The sequence below is a fragment of the Physeter macrocephalus genome, chromosome 18 (genome assembly GCF_002837175.3).
Source record: "Physeter macrocephalus isolate SW-GA chromosome 18, ASM283717v5, whole genome shotgun sequence".
NCBI classification, from domain to species: Eukaryota; Metazoa; Chordata; class Mammalia; order Artiodactyla; family Physeteridae; genus Physeter; species Physeter macrocephalus.
In genome coordinates this window covers 80,262,261-80,268,901 of record NC_041231.1, presented here as the reverse complement: position 1 = coordinate 80,268,901, position 6,641 = coordinate 80,262,261, and the positions used below count along the sequence as shown (strand labels likewise).

The 6,641-nt window shown below is 43.2% G+C and overlaps 1 long non-coding RNA gene across 1 annotated transcript in view; it reads right to left on the bottom strand.

Annotated features, from left to right (window-relative positions):
• LOC129391509 (uncharacterized) overlaps window positions 1-795 on the bottom strand; it is a 17,754-nt gene extending 16,959 nt beyond the window's left edge. The window contains exon 1 of the long non-coding RNA XR_008615729.1: window positions 549-795. This is a non-coding gene — a long non-coding RNA (uncharacterized lncRNA). The remainder of the gene's footprint in view (window positions 1-548) is intronic.
• Window positions 796-6,641: the final 5,846 nt, after the last annotated feature.

Sequence of the window (6,641 nt, the reverse complement as noted above, 5' to 3'; positions counted from 1 at the left end):
ATGGACATATATACACTACCAAACGTAAAATAGATAGCTAGTGGAAAGCAGCCGCATAGCACAGGGAGATCAGTTCGGTGCTTAGTGACCACCTAGAGAGGTGAGATTGGGAGGGTGGGAGGGAGGGAGATGCAAGAGGGAAGAGATATGGGAACTTATGTATATGTATAACTGATTCACTTTGTTATAAAGCAGAAACTAACACACCATTGTAAAGCAATTATACTCCAATAAAGTTGTTAAAAAAAAAAAAAGGAAAAGTGAATTCGCTTCTGTAGTTACTCAATCACTTTCAGGTCATGAGAAGAAGAAAATAATTCCTTTAAAGATTCCAGTTTCCTGGACTCTGATATTTGCATGGGATCAGAGAAGCAGAGAGTAATCAGTAAAAGCAAAAACATTTTCATACAGACTAGTGCTCTTATTGAATTATGTCAAATGCCCCCAGGTTACCAAATTCCTTTTGAATACTTATTCCCTGTCTATGTTATTAACAAAAGCCCAAATTACAAAGCCTCCAAAGTGTAGAATCATAATTGGCTGCTCACCTCTGAAATTCTCCCAAGGAAGTCCTTGGAGGGAGAGGAGCATGGGACTACTCACTGTGGCTAGCCAACGACAAAGTCACTGGCAAATTCGCCCCACTCCCTGGCAGCTGGAGACGCAGGTGTCAGTGGCTCTCCTTTGCTGTATCTTGCAGCAAATTAGCAGGCTGAACTCCTCTATCTCTGAGCTGTCAGTTTAGCCCTGAATGGTGGCTCCCCAGGCTGAGGCATTCAGGCTGGCCCTGCTCTGGCACAGGCAGCTAGCCCCATATGCAGGGGCCCTGCAGCCTGACAGGCAAATCCTGCTTGGGAATAGCTCCTGAGGTGGGAGGGGCAGAGTACTGGAGAATGGATGAGTCACACACTGGGTGACACACGCAGACTCTCACAAATAGCCAAGGCTTCCCTTTCTGGCAAGGGATCCAGGACTATAGAGGTGGCACAAGATCTGTGGTACTTGGCCATAGCTACTAACGTCCTCATGCATCTGCCTAAGCCTGAAAATAGGATATAGAAAACTCAAGTGTCTGTGCTTGGAGCTCTGTCTTTGGCTAGCTTTCTGGTAACTAGGATTATGGTAGCATGGTTCTCTAATTGTTTCTGGATGTCCCTAGTTCAGGTACCAGGTGGCATTGCCATTCCTAACCTCCTTGTGGTTAGAGGGGTCAGGCAAGTTGTTCTGCCGTGGTGACCGGCAATTCAAAATGGTAGCCACTCCATCCTGGGTTCCTGAAGAATAAGCATGGGCCCTGCTGACCTGTGATGGGCATGAGCTAAATGTGACCCTTGATTGTTTCTAGTTGTTGAAATTTGGGGACTATTTGTTACTTCAGCATAACCTAACCTCTACTGACAGATGTAAGGACCGAGGCTCTTGGAAGACAACATGCAGAGTGATGTGTCTTTCTAACTTTGAAACACTCACAGATCCTTTCCAAATTTTTTTAGCATTCATGGACTTTCTAGCTCTCTGAAGGCCATGTTTCAAAAACCACACTCACATTTAACTAAGGCATGGAATTTTCAAAACCCACATTAAGGAGTTCTTGTAACACAGTGAGAGGCGCTCCTCATTTTCAATCGCTGAGCTCCCTCATCCTCATTTTGCTTCCTGGATTGCTCTGGATCTTCTAGGGAACAACCAGAGATTTAAGAATCCCCTTTGGGATTGAAATCCACTCAAGTCCATTCATCAGATGGGAAAATTCAATATTTTCGTTGTGTATATACCATATACCCAGTTTCCCATATGTTTGTGGATATATTGATTTATGTAAATATCACTCTTGACTTCTCAGAGCTCACAGTCTAGTTGGGAAGAAAAGAAACATAAATGTGGGGAATGTAGAAGGCCTTCTCAGCTAAGAGTGGAAGCAGGAAGTCCAAAGCAGGGAAGGGTTGATGGAGGTTGGCCCAGGGCCGTTTCATGGAGCCTGCAGGGCCAGGTCAGGCCTGGAAGGACACGTCCAATTTACACTGATGGGCAAAGTTTTGCCAACAGGAAAGACTGAGGCTTGTTCATAGTTCATTTGCTCGGTAAACTTTTCTTGAGCATCTACTAGAGACCCGGAATATAAATGATGGAGGTGTTCTTGGAGATCATCCAAGCCCAACTTCACACTGCACAAAGGAGGAAACCAGCTCATTTATTTTTACCAGGGACTCTCAACTTTTGAAAAGACAAGTACTGGCCCAAATTAAATAAAGCAGAGCTCCCCAGCGTGGCTCCAATCTCATCACCCATCACTCCCTGACTCACACATTACACACTGGTAATGCCTTGTTGAAGCTTTTTCATCGTGTTGTTTCAAGTCTCTGAAACTCCAAATCAACTGTCTCTTTCTTGAGGAAGTCTCCTCCACAGCCTGAAGTGAAGCTGAGTAGCCTCCTTTTGCATACCATTACCTTATCACTACTTTTGTAATGTTGGGATCAGAATGTTCCCATCTGAAATCATCTTCACCAGGGTTGTGACCTAACCCGTCTTGTTTGTCTCGCTCTCGCTTACAAATTGGGTCACATTCTTTCTCCTTTCCATGAGCCTCTCCAGCAGCCTGAAAGGCCTCTGTCCATCTCTACCCAGAGCTTCACCTGGTGACTCATTCTTGTCCTCAGGTGTCTCCTCTGCTGTCGAAACTTCCATGACCAACTAGCCTGGCCCAGGTCCTGCCTCCACACCACCATGGTACATGATACACAAGACCGGCACCACCTCATCATTGAGGTTTCAGTTCAAATGTCATCTTCGCAGAGAAGCATCCCCGTATTTGGTAGTCATTATTTACTTACCCAAGGTCATTCTGTCTTCTTTCTTGCCAAAAATCTAGGTTTGATAACTCATCATTATTTTGAACCAACTGTGGCGATACAGGTCCTCTTTGCTGGTTACTGTAGGCAGATGACCATTTGTGTTCAATGAGCCTTAGGGGAAGTCTATTGGGAGAAAAGAGAGCTTCTAGGAAGGATTTTTCCTGATAAAATAAGGGAGCTACACTAGGAAAAAAATAGTTATCTTGCCCCTCTTCACCTACCCCTTTCTCCCTTCTGGCTTTGGAAACTGTAGGAGGATGTAATGTCTGCAGCTATGGCAACTATCTTGCAACCATGAGGCAACAAGCCTGAGGAAAATGTCAATATGTTGAAGATGGAGGAATAGAAGGATGGAAAAAGCCTTGGTCCTTAATGACACCACTAAATTACTGAACCCACTCTGGGATCAATAACCTCTGGACTTCTTAGATAAATAATTAATGTTCCTAGGACTGCTGTGACCATTGGGTTTTCTATTACTTGTAGCCAAACTGATACTCTGATTGTAGCACCCCAGTCATTCTCTATCATATTCCAATATTTTCTTCATACATATCACTAGTGCAAATGATCATGCTTATTGGAATATTTCGGTTAGTTGTCTTCCTCCACTAGAAGGTAAAGACCATGGGGGCAGGACCCTGGTGAGTTTTATCACTGCTGTATTTCCACACCTAGAACTGTGCCTGGTGCTTTTTAGGAGCTCAGTAAATACGTGTTACACAAGTGATTGGATGAATGAACACCTCTGGTGACAATTCTTTGTTTGTTAACTGTCTCTTATAGCAGATTATAAACTCCTTTAGATCAGAGACCTTGGCAAACCTCAACTCAGTTGACCACTTCTCCCTTTATAGAAACACCATTCTTTTTGTTTTGTTTTGTAGCTGACCCTTTTTAAAAAAAAATTCTTTTAATTAAAGTGTAGTTGGTTTGCAATGTTGTGTTAATTTCTGCTGTACAGAAAAGTAATTCAGTTAGACACATATATATTCGTTTTCATATTCTTTTCCATTATGGTTTATTACAGAATATGGTATAGAGTTCCCTGTGCTATACAGAAGGTCCACTCATATGTGGAATCTAGTTATAAAAATGATACAAATGAACTTATTTAATAGCTACTAACGTCCTCATGCATCTGCCTAAGCCTGAAAATAGGATATAGAAAACTCAAGTGTCTGTGCTTGGAGCTCTGTCTTTGGCTAGCTTTCTGGTAACTAGGATTATGGTAGCATGGTTCTCTAATTGTTTCTGGATGTCCCTAGTTCAGGTACCAGGTGGCATTGCCATTCCTAACCTCCTTGTGGTTAGAGGGGTCAGGCAAGTTGTTCTGCCGTGGTGACCGGCAATTCAAAATGGTAGCCACTCCATCCTGGGTTCCTGAAGAATAAGCATGGGCCCTGCTGACCTGTGATGGGCATGAGCTAAATGTGACCCTTGATTGTTTCTAGTTGTTGAAATTTGGGGACTATTTGTTACTTCAGCATAACCTAACCTCTACTGACAGATGTAAGGACCGAGGCTCTTGGAAGACAACATGCAGAGTGATGTGTCTTTCTAACTTTGAAACACTCACAGATCCTTTCCAAATTTTTTTAGCATTCATGGACTTTCTAGCTCTCTGAAGGCCATGTTTCAAAAACCACACTCACATTTAACTAAGGCATGGAATTTTCAAAACCCACATTAAGGAGTTCTTGTAACACAGTGAGAGGCGCTCCTCATTTTCAATCGCTGAGCTCCCTCATCCTCATTTTGCTTCCTGGATTGCTCTGGATCTTCTAGGGAACAACCAGAGATTTAAGAATCCCCTTTGGGATTGAAATCCACTCAAGTCCATTCATCAGATGGGAAAATTCAATATTTTCGTTGTGTATATACCATATACCCAGTTTCCCATATGTTTGTGGATATATTGATTTATGTAAATATCACTCCTGACTTCTCAGAGCTCACAGTCTAGTTGGGAAGAAAAGAAACATAAATGTGGGGAATGTAGAAGGCCTTCTCAGCTAAGAGTGGAAGCAGGAAGTCCAAAGCAGGGAAGGGTTGATGGAGGTTGGCCCAGGGCCGTTTCATGGAGCCTGCAGGGCCAGGTCAGGCCTGGAAGGACACGTCCAATTTACACTGATGGGCAAAGTTTTGCCAACAGGAAAGACTGAGGCTTGTTCATAGTTCATTTGCTCGGTAAACTTTTCTTGAGCATCTACTAGAGACCCGGAATATAAATGATGGAGGTGTTCTTGGAGATCATCCAAGCCCAACTTCACACTGCACAAAGGAGGAAACCAGCTCATTTATTTTTACCAGGGACTCTCAACTTTTGAAAAGACAAGTACTGGCCCAAATTAAATAAAGCAGAGCTCCCCAGCGTGGCTCCAATCTCATCACCCATCACTCCCTGACTCACACATTACACACTGGTAATGCCTTGTTGAAGCTTTTTCATCGTGTTGTTTCAAGTCTCTGAAACTCCAAATCAACTGTCTCTTTCTTGAGGAAGTCTCCTCCACAGCCTGAAGTGAAGCTGAGTAGCCTCCTTTTGCATACCATTACCTTATCACTACTTTTGTAATGTTGGGATCAGAATGTTCCCATCTGAAATCATCTTCACCAGGGTTGTGACCTAACCCGTCTTGTTTGTCTCGCTCTCGCTTACAAATTGGGTCACATTCTTTCTCCTTTCCATGAGCCTCTCCAGCAGCCTGAAAGGCCTCTGTCCATCTCTACCCAGAGCTTCACCTGGTGACTCATTCTTGTCCTCAGGTGTCTCCTCTGCTGTCGAAACTTCCATGACCAACTAGCCTGGCCCAGGTCCTGCCTCCACACCACCATGGTACATGATACACAAGACCGGCACCACCTCATCATTGAGGTTTCAGTTCAAATGTCATCTTCGCAGAGAAGCATCCCCGTATTTGGTAGTCATTATTTACTTACCCAAGGTCATTCTGTCTTCTTTCTTGCCAAAAATCTAGGTTTGATAACTCATCATTATTTTGAACCAACTGTGGCGATACAGGTCCTCTTTGCTGGTTACTGTAGGCAGATGACCATTTGTGTTCAATGAGCCTTAGGGGAAGTCTATTGGGAGAAAAGAGAGCTTCTAGGAAGGATTTTTCCTGATAAAATAAGGGAGCTACACTAGGAAAAAAATAGTTATCTTGCCCCTCTTCACCTACCCCTTTCTCCCTTCTGGCTTTGGAAACTGTAGGAGGATGTAATGTCTGCAGCTATGGCAACTATCTTGCAACCATGAGGCAACAAGCCTGAGGAAAATGTCAATATGTTGAAGATGGAGGAATAGAAGGATGGAAAAAGCCTTGGTCCTTAATGACACCACTAAATTACTGAACCCACTCTGGGATCAATAACCTCTGGACTTCTTAGATAAATAATTAATGTTCCTAGGACTGCTGTGACCATTGGGTTTTCTATTACTTGTAGCCAAACTGATACTCTGATTGTAGCACCCCAGTCATTCTCTATCATATTCCAATATTTTCTTCATACATATCACTAGTGCAAATGATCATGCTTATTGGAATATTTCGGTTAGTTGTCTTCCTCCACTAGAAGGTAAAGACCATGGGGGCAGGACCCTGGTGAGTTTTATCACTGCTGTATTTCCACACCTAGAACTGTGCCTGGTGCTTTTTAGGAGCTCAGTAAATACGTGTTACACAAGTGATTGGATGAATGAACACCTCTGGTGACAATTCTTTGTTTGTTAACTGTCTCTTATAGCAGATTATAAACTCCTTTAGATCAGAGACCTTGGCA